This window comes from Phalacrocorax carbo, chromosome 1 (assembly GCF_963921805.1).
Source record: "Phalacrocorax carbo chromosome 1, bPhaCar2.1, whole genome shotgun sequence".
NCBI classification, from domain to species: domain Eukaryota; kingdom Metazoa; phylum Chordata; class Aves; order Suliformes; family Phalacrocoracidae; genus Phalacrocorax; species Phalacrocorax carbo.
In genome coordinates, this window is record NC_087513.1 from 78,604,420 (window position 1) to 78,622,790 (window position 18,371).

Sequence of the window (18,371 nt, forward strand, 5' to 3'; positions counted from 1 at the left end):
CTGGCAGAGAGTGAGCTGAAGCTTTCAACCACCAGCTTCTCATTTCTTGGAGTGTTAAGCCTGGATACAGCTGTCCAGGGGTGAATTAGTGCACAAAAGCTGCATCTGGGAGCACTGAGGCTCTGTTAGGTAGGTAAGACACTCGGAGTAGATTAGATTGCAGTGTGCTGAAGGAACATCTGTTTTGGTGAACAGAAAGAAAAAGACAATATAATGTGCAGAAGTTAAGTTTTTCACAGTATTGACAATTATTTGAATTATCAGATTTCCAGTAAAGTTCTCCTTGTTCGACCGTTGGTGAACTTTCCTGCTGCTGGCAAGGAGCTGTGTCATTGCAGGAGGCGCGAGGAGCTTGCACATCAGTGATACTGCGGTGAAGGAGGGCTAGTTCAGTGGCCATACTTGATTTTGAAGTGGTGAACCGCACCAAAGACAGCATTTATGATGTTGTAAAAGGAGCATCTGCGTTGCTTAGCGTTATGTAAGAACTATCTTTACTGAATCACTCATCGGGTCAGCAACGTGAATTTAACAGCACAAACTCTTCCTGCTCACCTGTTTTATCTCTCTGCATGATGTACTTTTGTCCTGAAAAAAATTAAAATAACTGGTCCTGACAACAACAGTCATTTGAAGAAATAAAAATGCTGACAGGCCAGAAATGCTCAGCAGCAGATACCAGTTTTGCACTTAGGGTTGCAGAGGCTAGAGAGAGCTCCAAGTGCTGCATTCCCAGTGAGGATAACATCATTGATTTATTTCATAATTTCACCTGCCTGTCACTGACAGATGACTGCTTATTTTGATCCCTGGAAAACAGTTCTGCACAATAACATAGGTGCATTGAATGCTCCAAAGGTCAAGCAGCTTGAGCATGGGAAAATATTTGTGAATGAGGCCCAAAAAAACTACTGAAAGAGGTGATTTCTGGCTCAAAGATTAGTCTTCATTTAGAGACTGAGAATTTATTGCTGCCCAAACCAGCATTATCAGCTTTCTGTCAGCAACAATCATCAGGATTTCCTTTCCCAATCAACGTGAGCTGTGACCTCATCGTTGCAAAGGTGAAACCCTGACAGGGATTAAAGGCTAATAGAGAGAAATGAGGTAGCAGGGCTAAACAAAGAGGAGATTGTTACATGGCAATAGCGAACTCAGGCAGAATGTTACAGCTGAAACATGAACCACCAAGCCAAAGGGGAAAAACAGTATTTTTAAGAAGAGCCTGTGTAACGCTGGATCTCTCTGTCTTTCAGTGGAGAAGGAAGGCAGACTGCCATCCTTGCCATCAAAGATTTTTGAAGCAGGATTAGCATAGCCTTGTGGTTTGTCAAGTGTTTAATTGCAATTCTGCAGGGACACAGCCTGAAAGACACTGGAAACCAATTTAACAATCATGCCTATCATTATATAGACCAAATTGCTCCTGTGCACATATAATATTTAGTAGTCTGAAACAGAGATGCTGAGTCTGGGGGAAGGTTTAGAACATGAAAAGTGATGAAAGGCAAATACATGTCTGATATTCATCAAAGCAATTTAATCCACGGCTGAATAGTGAAAAGAGGTAAAAAGGATTTTATATTGTTATTCATTTTTTTCACTCATCCCTTCACTTTCTGGAACTCGCAAGTGAGGATGTTTATTCTGGGGTGATTCTCCTCTCTTAAAGGTTACTCTTGGCTACTGCAATATCTTTTCATCTTAAAGCTCACTGCAGACTTGAGTCAAGTCCCAGTGGAAGCAGTCTGGGCCATAACTTCCGGTGGGCTCTGGATCCGTCCCTTTGGCAGCCTCCAACACACCCGTTTTTTTCCAGCAGAGGTAGACTTGTGCTGTAGTCCAGATCCAGGTGTTTTGGAAGTTCATGGAATCCAGGTTGCTTTCCGCATGTTTCAAACATCTTCAGCCCACCAATACAGGGTACCTTCTCCCCCTCCTGTGTGCTGGGTCCTCTTCAAATGGGACCAGATAATTTGATTTCCCACTGGAGGACAGAAATTACTGAACAGTGCTGAGGGTACTCAGCACCTTACTGCAGGCTGCAATCATTTGTGAGTGTACAAGCGGAGGACTGGGAACCAAATCCGATTCAAACATACAAGAAGAGAACTGAATTTGATGTGGACCTGTTATATTTGACATGGTCTACTTATACCACAACTCAATCTGGCACAATGATTTCAAGTGAATCTTAAGCAGAAGGGCCAGATGAAAACGTTTTATTATGATGATGACGAGGTGTATGTATCAGGCTGATACTGAGCAGCCTTCAGAAACTACTCTGAATAAAAACATCTCCAGCCTAATGCATTTTAGGGCTTTCTGTGAGGAATCAACACATCTTTAAAACCTCCAAGGTGCTTTATTCTTTATATTTTAGAGATTAATGTCAGCCACAAATACAACAAGGTTAAGCCCTTCTCTAGTGAAGAAATAACCAGCTCAAGCAATCTGGTTGTTCCCCAGCTCCCAAAAGGTGGAGCTGCAGGAACAGCCTTCAGCTGCTTTTGAAATGTTTTTAAGCTTGCTCAGAAACTTGAAGTCACGTGCAGATAATCCCCAGCCCACAGGGAAGCATTAAGATGCAAGGTTCATATCTGCAGAGGGTAGCCCGACTGAAATCTGGTTCCTAACTACTGATAAAAACGCGCAGCAACTTTGGGAGGCTGGGCCAAGTCAGTGCCCTTTCTGGGCTGAATTGTGTGGTTTTGGCATGGCTGAAACTTTTCACTCAAAGGCATTAGAATGTTTAATTGCATGAAAATCTTAGAAATATTAGGACTTAGCAATGCTATGGCTTGAGCTCTGTTTTTTTAGTGCTATCAGGCTAAGAAATATGAATCCTCCTGGGGTAGACGTACACAGAGTCCTGTGGCAAAACCCAAAGCTATCCAACATCGAAAGGCAAGTGACAGCCTTTAGATTTGTTAGACAACAGTTTTCAGCGAGGAAGACAAATATATCACGCTGAACTGAAGGGGAAATTTAAGTAGGCACAATGTAATTACCTTATCTGGAATCAGGCCAGGAACCAGACTGGGATCTTTATTCTCAATGAAAACTGCATGGATTTATGCTTGGAAAACTAATTGCCATGAATAATTTATTAATTTATATGGTCTCTTTTGTTTTTAATTTAATTTTTAGTGACTGACCACCTGCAAATAAAGTTAACTTTTCTCTTTTTTCTTCGTATCTTCAGTTGTGATCAAACGCTCATTAGGATCCATTTCAGTTGCTGCCTTTCTTGCAAAGATTATTTTATTTTATTTTGTTTTGTTTTATTTTGCTTTGTTTTGTTTTATTTTATTTCGTTTTATTTTATTTTGTTTTATTTTATTTTGTTTTATTTTATTTTGTTTTATTCATGCTATTTCTGCTTCATGGATGACTGGATCTCCAGGCACAAGAAAACTGAAAAGATTTCAAGATCTCAGCCTACTTAAATGTCAGGTTTGAATATCTTTACCAACACCTGAGTTTGGGGGAGGTGGTTTTGCAGACTTTTACAGCATGGGAATATTTTAAAGACAAAATCAACAAATATCATGTCACTTGTTAACATGTCATTATCAGGAATGTATGCTGGAGGTTTCATGCTGGCATGAGGCATAAAGCACCTCTATCTTCCTCAAATTATGGGGTGTGCTTGCACCTTAACTCCCACACAGTCCTGGGAAAGCTCTTATCCTACAGAATTAAGATATGTTCCTTCAAGATCTTTGGCCTGGTGTGTTTGAATATATATTTATTTGTATTATAATCAACTATAAGTCATGACAGCTAGGGAAAATAGCTGTGCTTTCCACAACATAACCTATTAAGGGCAGAGATCAGCATTACTCGGCTACAACTACCAGAGCCCTCCTTGTTTCCTCCCTCTTTCTGCAAGCACGCTCTAATTTGGAGTGAGCTGGAACTATTTCTTTCACTATATATATTGAAGACAGCCTTGGTGTTTGTATTGGCCCAGGGCCTGACATGGCATTTGTGAGGATGAACCACAAGCATGCGTACTCCAGCTAAGCTGAGCTAGGAAAATGTGCGCTACAACCAGAAACTACCTTCTCCCCCCACCCCTCCGTTTCCAAACCGATAAGACAAAAAGGAAAGCACACTTCAAGCTTCTCCTTTCTAACTTGTAGCCATGGTTTCCTCTCCTACATCCCACCGCTCTGGACAGGCACACATTGAGACCACTTTGCAGTGCTAGGGACGGTCAGGGCTGCATGAGCAAGCTTTGTGAGACCTTTTTTGCAGGGGTGGGAGGGGAGGAACATGGAAGTGGTCACAAATGGAGAGCACTTTGGCTTTTTTCCTAGTGATTTGCGAGGTAACGTAGCCAAGCGTCATGGAGGAGAAGACAGTATACTCCTAATATGGGTAGTAACCGAGCATGTTCCCAACTGGAACAAGGAGAAGAGAATACTCCAAGGAGGAGATTGCAACTCCATATCCCAGTTTGATCCCTGGTGTGGATAGCTGTGCCCCTAGCCCCAGCTAGCAGTAACTCACACCCACACATTCCAGCGAGCAAAACTCCACTGTGTTATACAAAGACGAGTTCTGTAGTAAGGTTAATCCGACATGGTGCAATAGAGCGGTTTGGCACATGAAACAACTAGTACACTGCAGAACCTTTGACTTCACGGCCATCAGTTCAGATCTCACTTGAGCTGGTAGCAGCCAAACGCCCTCAGACAAAGACTCTCCTGTTCTTGGGCATCTTTCACAGGGAATCGTGGCTTTCTCACCGCTACCACAACATCTAATACAAATAACACCTCCCTGCCTGGTAGCTTGCCTGAGATAGGCTGGTCCTGCACCAACAGAGCTGGTAATTGATCGTATTTCAACAGGCACCATCTTAAGGTTCTACCTTTTCTGAGGGTTGTCAATGTAAGTGCTAGAAACTGAACACGAGCTGAGACACAGATTACTTCTGTCCTCGCTGCTGCAGTATGGGAAAAGGTCCTGTGATACTCTGCTGATGGTATTTATGCTGTACTTGTTATAGCAGCAAACCTGGACAATATTTTCTAATAAATTCACAGACGGATGTTAAGGACGAGGTGGAAATTGTGTTAGTATACATGAATCAAATCTGATTGGGAGCGTAAGGGCTTTCCAAGGACCAGCCTCTATAGAGTAAACTAGACCAGGTTCAGTCCCTGTGTGTTAACAGCGATGATCAGAGATAAAGGAGGCTATCGGAGAGTAAGAAGGGAATGGAATCTGTGCACAGTGGTCACAGATATGCTCGCCCTTATTTGAGGTCAATGGGAGCTTCTAGATGCCTCAGTAACTTCCATTTTTAAAGCCATTTATGTTCCATCTGTGCTCACCATAAGGTTGTTCATCTCCTGGTGGTAACTCCTACAAAATCCCCTCATTCACAGCGTCACTAGAAAAAATATGTCACTTGGGCTCACTAAGCTCATTTGACCAATTCATGCAGTGAAAGTATTTCTTTTGCTAAACCAGCAAACTAATTTTATACTTTTTTCACAATATGCCTTGAGATTATATTGCTGGCACTTAGTATTTGTAGTTCCAGGCTTATGCTGTGATAATAAAAGTAGCTGTGTATTGTCATCTCTACCTAGATTATGCAGTCAAGGACAGATGAGGATGCACTCTAATCTCTCTGTGTTTGGTTTTATCCAAACACTGCAAACATTTTAACAGAAGTTTCCCTCCTACTTCACATTAAAATGTTCATAAATACTTTTCAAACCCACTTCACAACATGAACAATTTCAGAGAATTCTCTATCTGAGAAAAAAATCAGTTACTGTTTTTGGCAAAGATCTAAAACCCACTTTATTTCATCCAAATTAAAAATTTTAAGAGGGTAACATCACCCGACATTTGGAAATCTTTGGTCAATTCTGAGACAGATAGATATATAAACTGTCAAAAAGTGGGCACAGTCTGATTGGGGTTTTTTGCGAATGAAACAGATAAAACCTCTTTACATTTAATGTTAGCAAGAGCTAACCGAGATAGTCCACCTAAGCATCTCCTCTAAGTGAATTATTAAGAAGACAAAGGTAGACACATTGAGAAACTGCAGTTAATATGTCTCCCTAATACATTCCTCAGTCATTTACACATCCTCTTTTTGTTTAATCATTAAATCAGTCAATCTTTTCTGCTTCACATTAATCTAACTTACATTATTGTGTAGCGATCTCAGACATTTTCCCCCTCAGACACCTTGCAGTGATTAAAGAGATGGTTTTATAAACCAAAGGAAAAAAAAATCAAGAAACAATTTTTTGTCTTTATACAAGCAGTCTGGCTTAACTTCTTTTGGATTTTTTCTCCTTTACTCCTGGTAAAAAACAATCAATCTATCCACCTAGCTCATGGTGAAGTCCTCTTAGCAAGATTCTTAAATGCAAAAGACAAGTAGGATGGTGCTTTTAAGAGAGATTATTGGACAGAGTGTCTGTAGAGGTTGAAATACAACTTTAAAAGAAAGTGGTTTTGAGAATCTTGGCTTGAGGAAGGAAGGTGGAAGCTGCTGTCAGCCCAACTCTTTGTTTGTCAGAGGTCAATGAGTGATGAGAAGAGATTACATGGCAAGTAAATAATATTGAGTAACGAGCTTTGAAACTCTTCTGAAGCTTTAAGCTTGCACTTACTTCTTTCATTTCATCTGCATCAGTCTGAATAAATCTTCTTAATTAAAAAAATCAACATCTGGAACAACATTGATTTGTCACGTAAACCACAGTGCTTGACAAGTCTTCTTGCTCTTTCTGGCATTGGCAGAATGCTGGAGGTGAGCATGTGGCTGTGCCTGCACTGTACCTGCTCAGGTGATGGACTCTGTAGGGTTTTCTCCATCCACCCCTTCCTGGAAACATATTTCCCTGGACCTAATTCACTAGAGCTTTCCATTGACTGGCATTTTTCTGCCCTTTCAGACAGGTGTGGGCAGTCCCATGCTGCCCTGTGTCAAGAGGGGGCAGAAGGGGTGGGGGTGACATTTTCTGGTTCAGGAGCTGCCTGTGGCTTGCGTGGGGTCTAGTCTGGGCTAGGCCCACTGTAGCTCTGGGCTGTGTCACAGCACTACAGGTAGCCATCTGCCCAGCACAAGCTGCAAAGTTTATCTTCCTTTCCAGCTCTGACCTGCCTCCCCAAAATCACCTGCCCTGTCACACTTTGCAGGAAGAGTGGCAATGCCAGTTAGCATGTCCTGTCCTCTCACGCTCCCTGTCCCTCATTCCTGCAGGTCCCCATCTCCTCCCTTGTGTTAAGGTGAGTGTTGAGCCACCATGTGGTGGACTGGCGTTGGGAACTAATGAAGATAAGGACAATAATATGAATATGAATATAAGAATGAATATGAATATGAATATGAGGGGCAAAATCGGAAGAGTCAGACCAGTCACCAACCCAGACAGATATGTGGCCACGGAAACACTCGCACCAGCACAGCAGGGAGGTGTGGGGCACCAGCAACCAAGAGCAGGCAGAAGGAAGGAGGGCAGGGAGTCCTGGAGTCATCTTCCAGCCTTCCTGCTGGATCAGCCTCCCAACTAGGCTAGTTCCTCCCCCGGCTGACTGCCAGACCTCAAACAACAGAACGAGGGTGGGAACCAGCACTGGGGGCAAAGCAGGACTGCCCCTTTCCAAGAGCTGCCAGCTCCAACATCATTCTGTAGCCCTTGTGTTGCCTGGCTCAACTCCCTAAGCTGGGCCATCGGCAATCACCACAAGCACAGGAGAGAGGCCAGAGAATTCCAAGGCAAACAACCTAAATAATCTCTGGCTTCTGAGAGGTACGGTCTCCCGCAGGGTATTTACTGCTCTTCCCCCCATCCCTGTCTACCTGCCAGGGAATGTCATGGGGCAGAAGTGGGGTGATGAGGCTCATTGGCAACCTCTCCTTGATGTTTGCCATTGCACTAAGGACTGAAGGGCTGAAAGGGCCCTGAACAGTAAGAAGGGCTGAAAATGCCCCAGTTAATGATACCGCAGTAAAATACCAGCATGTCAGAGCAGAGCTGCCTTGCCCTTGTTTAAGGGAATATAGGAGAGGCCAGACTGTTGAGAACCAAGGTAGCCTTTAAAATAAGGAGAGGAATTTCTTAGAAAGGCTTTTTGTGGTATATCAGTGTGCATCAATATGGGAGTAAAGCAGCCCCTCATTTAAGACTGGGAACGTTGTTAAACGGTGAACACAGGTGCTGAGTCTGCCCTCATGTTTAAAGGAGAGGAAGAAAAGGAAAAAAAAGAAGACAAAATTGGCCCATTCACAACAAAACCAGTCATTATTTCTTCCTTTACAAACAACGGGGAAAAGAGGGGAAAGTGCTCTCATGAGAACCTGTATGAATTTCCTTAAGAGGGTGTACTTTAGATGGAGAATAAGGTAAATTCTGTGAGATATTGGGGTTACCAAGGAAACAATGCAACATTTTGAATACAAAAGCAAATAGATGTATAAGCCCAAAGTAAATCATTAATGTGCATCAGTATTTTTGAGACGGGCTGGAGTGACATATATATTGTAGTCCCTCTTTATTTAATATTTCAAAAGTGTTCTTTGATTTAAAAGCAAACACTTAATAGGCCTTTTTTCAGACAATTATGCTCCCTTTTCTACACAGCACTCTGAGAAGAGACTGGTTATTGATGCCATCTAATAGAACAAACACACAAACTTGATGGAGTCAAACAGAACGGAGGGGCCTTGGTACATCAAGAAACTTGAACACAGGCATTATTTTACGGTTACTAATCAGCCCAAGACTGCTCAGTTTCTTGCACACTTGCATTGGCTTCAATACTTTGCTGAATTCAGGCTTACTCAATCTGCATTATACTTTTTAATTGCAGCAAACAATTTTTGGTAATGGTATTTTCTAACTAAGCCTTTCTATAACAACAAATGAAAAAATTGATATAGATAACTTGGGGCTGCACATAACTTTTCCCCAACCAATTATTATCTTCTTATTCATACTATTTTCCTTTTTTAATATAATTAATTCAGTCCAGGAGACCTGTTCGTAACTGCACGATAAATAACTCCTAAATTAATTTAAACATTCAATTGAAGGGACCTCTAACAGGATCATGACTTGGCCTTGAGAGGTACTGAATCTCTCATTGTTAATGGTTGCTGGTAACTGTGAATGATAATTTTTTCCCAGATCCAACCATTGTTCCAACATCTCTTCCCATTTTCATCACTATTCTAGTGATAAGTTTGGGCTATGTATTTAGCCAGGTGAAAACACGGTTATTTAAAAATGCTACTAAGATGAAACAAATAGAGCTAAAGGTACTTAGCTCATCAAAGTTTAGGACCAACAACAGAGGATTATTTCCCAGAATTAAAAAAAAATACACTGCACACCTAACATTATGGAAGGGAATTAAACTATGATCTGCTCTTAGAAAGTCTTTGTAACTGCTTTCGTTAGTCCAGAAGAGAAATAAAATTCTTCTCCGATACGGGAAGTGTTCGATCTGTGGCAATTTATTCAATGCCGGTTTTTACAGTTCATAATGTGTTAATGATTACAAAAAAAAAAAGTTCTTAGGAATTTAAGTAGCGTTTCTTTCCCCGATTATTTTTGGAAGCTCCTATTTGCTGTACGTTATTGGTGTCCCTTCTGTCTTGAAATGTGACAGCAAGTTTGTAAGCAGATTCTGTTGCAGGTCTGAAGAACTCCTCTGGTTTCTGCAACTCTGTTAATGGTCTAACAAAACATACCTTTTCTTGCAAATCTTGCCTCTTTTAGACCATCTGACTACAGCAAACTCCTGCTACTTCCAGATGCAGAGGACGGCCTGCTACTGGGAGTTAGTGGTTTCCCTGCAGAAGTGCCACATCGGGATGCTTCTCTCCTGGGACATCCTGCTGACTGTGCTGTGAAGTGATGTGCATGTACAGAGCAGAGACGGGGCAGAGCGGCTGCATGGTTAAGGCACGGCACAAGGAGGAGGGGGAACTCCACCAACCTTCCCCGGGAAGCTCCGAGCAGGGTGATGGTGTCACACCACATCACTGCTGACAGTTCCCTGAGCAGATTCCTTCCATGGGTAATTAGCCTTCACGAAGCATGAATGGACTAGTTTTCTATCAGGAGACTGAATTTTAGCTGACAAATTAGACAGATTCCCTGAGGCCAGAGTTATGCAGCTTTGCCAGTCTCACTAAAAATGTGATTTATAATAGATTCCTCAGTACAGGCACTCCTTGCTTCAGGAATGAAGGTGCACACCATGCTCAGAGTCTTTGCCAAACGTGATGGTCTTAAAAACCTTTGTCTTCTGCTAAGAAAAAACTGACTCTGTTACCTGCTTTTATTTACCAAGTGACTCCTTTTTTCCCCAGCTGAGCGTGACGCTGCTGGGAAACCACTGCCTGTATTCAGAAGTCAGGGATGTGCAGGTGCAAATCACATTTTAGGAGGTAAGGGGATGTTAGTTTGGGAAGTTATACCAGATGTAGCCTGACGGAGTTTCTAGCTGGGAAAGCAACTCAACAGATTTTGTGTAAGATACGCCTCTGGCTTTTGATGACGTTGGCATAAAACAGAAGCAGCAGAGCAGACTGTGGCCCACGGAGTTCAGACCTCTTACCTTGTGTTAATTATGCAAGAAATATCTCATCCTGCTTTCGATCCTGCAGCCACCCTGCATGTTTCCCTGCATTCAGCTATGAACAACGTGAATCCCCGATGCCTGTTATCTCTGAGCATAGCCCCAGGGGTGTGCTGAGCCTGCTACACCGATTCACCCTGCAGACACAGATGGCTCTTTCATCAGTGTGGGACTAGCACAGGTAAAGACAAAACTGAAGTCTAGCAGACATGAATGCCATGTTCAACTTTATTCCCCTTCTCATCCTGCCTCTAAACCAGTCCACACAGAAAGCAAAAGAAACAAGATGTTTTCCCAAGACAAACAGGAAGACCCAGAGACTTGTGCAATTGCAGAGTCCCAGGTAACAAAAATGATGGGCATGGAGAAAGGGGAACAGAGAAGTCAGGAGGGACTTTAGACTAACATAATCCCAGACCCAGTTCTTGCCAACTGAGGCTCCACCTCTGTCTCACCACTGTGTCTTCTCTTTATTTACCCCTCCAGTGAAACTGGTATCTGTATTCAGTGAATATCAGCACTTACTCAGATCAAAAAGTGGGCTTGCCCATCCCTGACAGTGTCTTGAACATGTCTGTGTTTGCACGGTATTAATAGTTAATATTTATTGTAATTATTAATTTATATTACTTAACAACTACATGCAGTGTTATCGAAGTACCAGGCACATCCAGAGGCTGGTAAATTATGTGGGGAGAAGCTAATAAAACCCATGTCATCTAGATCTAGCAAGTGGATAATGTGTGGCAGACAGATGCAGACACAGTGGGCTGATTTTATTTGTATGAATTCTGGGCTTAAGGAGGACACTGCACAGGTGAACAGATGGACTACCCCCTCCTTCAAAATTTGCTTTAATCTCCATGTGAACTGGGAAATTCATAGTTCCATAGCATTACTCTTCCTGGTCACTGAAAAGTGTGGGGTTTTTAAATCTACAAAATCAGAATCCTGTCACGTAAACACAAATAACAACTTTTGCAGAGGCTGAATCTCATAATCAGCACATGCAAAAGGAAACTATCTCATTTCATTTATGTTTGTGGCTGCTTAAGGAAGTTAAGATGGCGGGTTAAAAAAAAAATAATCTATATATCACTTAACCTTAGTCTCGTGGGAAAAGACATATAAAACATGAATGGATCAAAGCTTCCCTTCACATATTTAATTAGATTAACTTTTTGGACAGCCTTTACATGCTGGTTTAAATGAAACAAACTTTCTGCTTTTCAGGTACGACAGAAAAGTTTCATCAGATATTTCTTTGGTTTGTTAAGGTTTTGAAATGAAAAGGCAGTAAAATATCCTCATATCCACAAATCTTCTAAAATCTTCTGAAGATGTTACTTTAATACCAATATTTGTTCTCTTTTTTAAAGCTTAGGTTGCGTGGTTCTGTCAAAGGAATATAAAGGTGGCGTAGGAAAATTCTAAGAAAATAAGGTCTGAGATTTTTAACTAGATCTTCATGTGTTTCATAGTATTGTACCAAAAATAATACTAATTTTTACTACTCTTTTCTGATGAGTATTAAACTGCTCTTATAGTTGCAAAAATTGACAAGAACCTAAAGAAAAAGATCCTGGAGAATCGAAGTTCGAACCCACCGTTCCTCAGTTCTGCATTTGTCAAACAGCCCCCTCTACACAATAGGATATATTTTGTCTTTAGAGAGAGACAGAGAATGTATGTGGCAACTTCTGAGCTACCAATAGCATCTTCTAAAATAGTATTTCTTAAGGTGTCATAAGACTGGTCTTCATAAATGCTCCAAAACCAAACTCTGTTGGTATTTGTTTCCTCACACCTAAGATACAAATCCCAGTCCTGTCACCCTGGCCTTGTAAAGCTTATCTGCTGACATAGTATCACAAGTACGGAAAACCTTTTATGTCTTGTTTCTATGTGATATAGTTAGCTCCTGATCTTATTTCTATGTAGGCTAAATGAAATGCTGTAAATTTACTTATCACCTCCTGTGATTTAAGTTTACAATAGTCCCAGATTCACTCATGAATTTATTTTCTATTTCACAAATGGAATTAACAAATTAAATGAACTGAACATCTGTGGTGAATAATATGAACTCAGTATAGTCATTCAGAGAGACAATTTTAGGTTGAGTTCTGTAGTCCATTATTTTACCTCCACTAGATGTCAGTCTGTTGACAGAGCAGGAGGGGTTTAGAACCTCTTTCACAGTAAGGAGCATGGTCAGGATCACAGGACAATTCTTCACTTCCAATCACCAGCAGTAACCCAAAATAGGAGATACTGAGTCACTATATTGGTTTTTCTTGTTCTTTGCTCTTTTAGCCCGTCTTTTCCCTCCAGCAAATTTCTCAGCATTGACAAGGTCCACCAATGCTGATAAATGGGAGCAGTGCTGAGTAACGCGGAATTCCCTGTGGGCATTTCCCTTTGCTCATCCATTCATAAGGGGCCAGGCTTGACACATCTGCTCAGGAGGACTACTTTCACTTGTGAGTCCCTTGAAAATATTTAAGTGTGTGCCTTTTTACTTGCTGACAGCGACCAGGTGGTGAGGAGCTTTTTGGGTATTTCTGTTCCTTAGGAGGGATATTTATTTTTATTTTCTGAAGAAGATATAATTTCAGAAAGTATTCTCACCACTCCAATAGTATCTTTATAACACTGCTGAAGGAGCCAGGCTTGACTGCAGGCTTAGCAGATTAATTAAATTCCCCAAGCAGCAGAATCAGGATAATATTTCCAGGACCATACACAGGATTTTGGAGGATTTTGCACACAGATGCTAACCGGTGGCTTCTGCAGCCCTAAAAACGTAAGTTTCCCATGTGCAGCTCTGTAAACACCATGCAAACCCAGCATGTCAGGATTAATGTGCATGTGGAGAGTGACTACACCCTGCATGCAATGGCAGTGAGTCTGCTTGAACTCTCTGTCCTGTGACACAGAGTTACTCCATGTATACTCAAAAGCCTGGTGAGCTCAGTACAGAGCACAGGAGTGATTTATGCGCACGTCCTTAATAGCAATGTTTTGGATGCTCAGCTGTCCAGGTTGCTGAGGTCCAGAAAAACTGTTGCTGCTATCAAAACACAGGAAAAACCACGGTTTTCATGAGAGATGAGATCTGATTGTATTTGTATGGGAAATCCATATTATATGGCACAAATAATAGCAAATGTAGCACTGCTAGCGGAGGCATTTTCACCTGGGAGTCTAGGACTTAAAATAACACTGGATAGTTGAAAAGGTCAGAAGAGGGGACTCGTAAGTGCACACTCTCACCTTCACAGTCCTCCTCAAGAATCCTCCTTTCCCACAAAACCTTAAACAAAAATACTCTCAACTTATTTCAGCTATCCTGTCTCTATGTGGCACAATCCATTTCTGGGCATGCCTTTCTGTAAACCCGCTGCTTACGGTCACCTTCCCCACATCTATCTTTTCTTCTTTTTTCTCCTGATCAGCGTCAACGGCAGCCTGTCCTGTGGAGAGAGACGTCCTCCCCTGCTTTGTGTATTGCCTGGAGCATCCCTGTCCTTTCCTACAGACATTAAACTGCAGTAACTGATTTTTTTTCCCTGCCATAGTGTTAAAACTATGATTGTCAGCTGACACCCAAAAAGAGAAAAAAAATCAGGGACTTTTAAAATGTTTTGCCCAAGTTTGCATTACCTTAGTGTACAGGAAGAAAAATGTCATAGTGTCTGATGGAGAGTGAAGTGGACTGTATCCCACCTTCTCCTCTATGCATCCATTTTCTATTTTGGCCATGCTGACCTCCTTAGTCATCCCAAGCCATACTTATCCCAGCTTGCAAAAATAAGAACCTCACTCCCCATGTGCCAATCTGAGTCCTGATTCGGTGTATACTATACAATAACATAGAATAACTTCCCATGCTTTTTACAGGTGTCTCTGATATGTCACAGTATTACAGATGTACGCAGGTGCAACCACACATGCAGGCATGCACAAAAGGAACCAGACGTCCACTTCTGTCGCGGCATGATGCCATGAGCTGCAGACAAAAGGGATCCTGTTGTGCCCATCAGATGCTGGGGTTTTAAGCAGGCAAGCCCTGTGTGTGATGCTGCTCCTGCAACACAGAAGTCAGTATGGATTTTGCCACTGGGTTCTGCCCAAGCAGGATGGTAATTAAACGCCAAACTCTCTGTCAAACCCTGTAATAGACAGAATCTTCACCTGTGAGAATAAATTTCTAAACAGAAGGAGGCCTCGCCCTGTCCAAGGTGTTTGCTTTGCTTGTGCCCTGGCAGCATGGGAATTGCTTCTTGTCACAAATACATCAAAACATCTGGGAGGGAACAGGTCTCTGGGGCAGGGGAGACAGCCAGGAGAAAGTAGAAAGGCAAGCAGAGAGAGGCACTTGTTAGCATCTCCAGAGGATGCCCGGCCAGCTCACATCCCAGTTCAAGCAGCCCAAGAGATTTTCAGCTGGAGGACAGGTGAGGTGGCAGCTGGGAAATGTGTGGAAGGTGTGTGGACAGAGCCATGCACAGCACATATGGGTCAGGATGGGGAAAAGGAGGAGCTGGTAAAATAGCATGAGCTTTTCCTCTGTCCTCAGAGGCAGCTGTTGCCAAGGGTAAAGCCAATGACAAGCAGAGAAAAAAAAAAAGGAATCTTCCCTGGGTGTTTCCTGGTCGATACTGTTTAAAATCAGAATGGCAGAGAAGTACAAAGGTGATGGGCCAGAGTGGATGCAGCCCTCACACTCCCAGGGCTGACACGTACTCTACTGATGTGTAAAACAATCTTTGTGTCCCTTACACTCAGAAAACTGCGAGACTGTGTAAGCTAGCGTACACATTGCCTCTTTAACTTAGCACCAGCCTTCTTACAGTTTAGCTGCACTTCTTGCCATATCAGACCAAAACCTGACATTAAATTCTACATAATATATCAACTGGTACATGAGTGAGGTGAAATTCATGCACCACGAAATGCCCCAGGTTATGAAGGAACTAGACTTTGGGTACTAGATATCCTAAGCAGCATCTCTCTGATCCAGCTGAATAGGGCAAGGATTGTGTCCTTCCATACCCTGGTGCAGTTGCTCAACATGATGATGATAATGCTGATCCCGACAAAAACACTGCATGCAGATGTGGCATACAAACTTTGTGAAGGGCAGATGACAGCTACGAAATTCCTCATTCACCCTGGAAACTGGACTGCATCTAACAGATGAGGTGAGAGTATCTGCAGTGACCCCGAGCCTGACAACTGCACAGAGGACAGCATTTAATCCATATTTACTTCTTGGAAGACACCATTCATTTCCATGACAAATTGCAAGAGCTTTGAACATCTCCTCCAGGGCCTTGCAGGCTTTCTTTCCAGATGGAGGGATTTCTTTCTTGTGAAGAATTAAATTTATTTCTGCTATTACATAACAAAGAAGTGACACGTACATCTCAACATCAAATGCAACTGCTCTTTTATGGCCCTCAGACACATGTGTAACATCTCATCTGAAGCCAAATAACCTCTTGAGTTGTTGGCTTGGAACTGCAACAGCTATTCTTGGGATTAAGACAGTCTGCAGTATCCATTTTGTATGACTTCTTCATTGCTCCTGAATACCTCCAAGAACTGTAAAAGCTGGTTTGTGTTCCACCTCTGGTGGTTAAGAAAATGGTACTATCTCCTCTCAGACGTGCTCTTTGTCTTCTTAACACAGGTGTTCAGAATTCCTTGGCTAATTGCTGTCATTTGCCTGGTATAAGCGGGGAACTGAGGACCAGCATGAGGGTACAGCGGCCTCCATGGCTCAGTGGATCTGCTGTGGGACTCACTGCTCAGCAACAAAGGCTAATCAAAAGCATTTTCCCAAGTGCATCAATCAGTTTCACTGGATCTTATTAAATACTAGACCAAAAATAAAAGCTTTGGTCTACGGCTTCAAAGCTCTGTGGCCCAAGTCATACTTAATCTAATACAGGCCCAAAATAAGAGACAGAAAACTAATATTTAAGCCGGAAATATAACATGCTGTGGGATTTGCTTCTTTAGTGTAAAGTAACTTTTTCCAGAGCCCAAATTTTATATTCTGCTGGAAGCTACCTCCAATAAAAAAAGGCAAGGCTAGTATAAATTTTTTTATTAAAATGAGTGACCATCTCTCAATGTTTGAGATGTGAGGGATTCAGTCTTTGACCTGCTTTGCCTCCTGCAAAGGCCAGCGTTTGCTGAAACAGGGGAACTGTCTCCCTTGAGAGTCTCAGCTGTGACAGATCTTTCTCTGTATCCAGCTTCAAATACTGGTGCCTCAAGAGACTGGTCTACCTCTTAATTTGATGCAGAACTCTTAAAAATTGGTTCTGCATAATTTTATTTTCAGATGGAGTAGTTGGCCGTAGGTGGATTGTTTCCCTTCTTGTAGTTCTCTATATCTGTGCTAATAAAAATTAACATTATTTAGATTGTAAGCTCTTTGGGGGAAAAACTGGATCTTTAAGGGATCTGCCTGTCTTCACAGATTCAGGCAGATCAGATGAGTTCAAGATATAACATCTGTGATTAATATGGTAAGAATGACTGATTTCTATAATTGATATCCCCAACACCCTGAAATACTCTCTTATGAGAAGCCTATCTCAAAGCATTGCATAGCCTTGTAATAAAGGTGGTTTCGAGTATGATGTTGAGAATGAATGAAAGCATGGAAAGACTAAAATGAGGAAAAACCAAAAACACTGTGTCTGCTTAAGGCAGAAAAATATTTCAGAAGAGATCATATGCATAGGCAAAACTATTTTTTACAAGGATCCATGAGTAATAATCAGTAAAACCAATTCAAGAGGCATTTTATGAAACAGGCAGCAAATCTAAACAGGATGAAGCTGGCCTACAGAAATTGTTGGAAGAAGATATCATCAAGATCAGGACTTTCTTAAAAATGTCAGAAAAAAAGACTTTTCTGTTCTGCACTGCTTTCTAAGTGTTCTTAAAAAGAAAATATTTATATGTGGAGCTGCTGTATACTATCTAACCCCGCCCCAGGGTAAGCACGAGTTACTTTTGTCTTCCTTTATGTCAGCTGGAGTTAAGTCAAATCCTTAACAATGTACTACTTTGAATTAGAAAACTAATGCATTCCCATAGATGTCTTGGACATCTGTGGTCTAGCCTGTATTTTCAGCTATTTGATCAGGAAATATTTTGCAATGTCATTCATCAGTGCACTGCATGGAAGATCTGTATACTTAATGGAGTAAAAGCTGGTTTACAGTCACCTTAAAACATCAGATGTCATTGAAAAAATCCCTAATGAGAAATGTTTATAAGGGGTAAACAAGAAATTGTTGCTTACAAGATTTGTGTTTGACAGAAGAAAGACAACATGGCAAGTAAAAGATGATGAAGGTTGAATAAAAGTGGACTGCTGGGCACACTAAGTCCCTTCCCAAACAGGGTAGCATAAAACCAAATACACAATTACATATTTGCAGGTAATTTTCACAGAGCACGCGTTATTATCTTGTTGGCTTTCAGTGCACTCTATTGCTTCCTTCACCAAAGTAGTGATCTGCTGGTTGCCCAGACCTACTGAATCAGCAGTCACTGCGAATGTACAGAACAATGTTGTTAAGTGCTGTAGCCGTATCTTCCCTGGAGTCATCACCATTGGGCACAACATACTGAGCCGCAGCCAGGACACTTCTGATGCTTCACTATTCTTAGCCTCAAGTCTCATTGTAGTTGAAAGAACTTATGCTTTA

General features: G+C 41.8%; 1 long non-coding RNA gene across 2 annotated transcripts; it reads left to right on the forward strand.

Moving 5' to 3' along the window:
* LOC135315137 (uncharacterized) lies at positions 1–14,847 on the forward strand. 2 transcript variants are annotated; one of them, XR_010374581.1, is made up of 3 exons: positions 1–129; positions 3,407–3,456; positions 9,768–14,847. It is a non-coding gene; the product is annotated as an uncharacterized LOC135315137 (long non-coding RNA). The 2 variants fall into 2 exon arrangements; XR_010374580.1 differs by lacking the exon at positions 1–129 and adding an exon at positions 157–1,567.
* Positions 14,848–18,371: the final 3,524 nt, after the last annotated feature.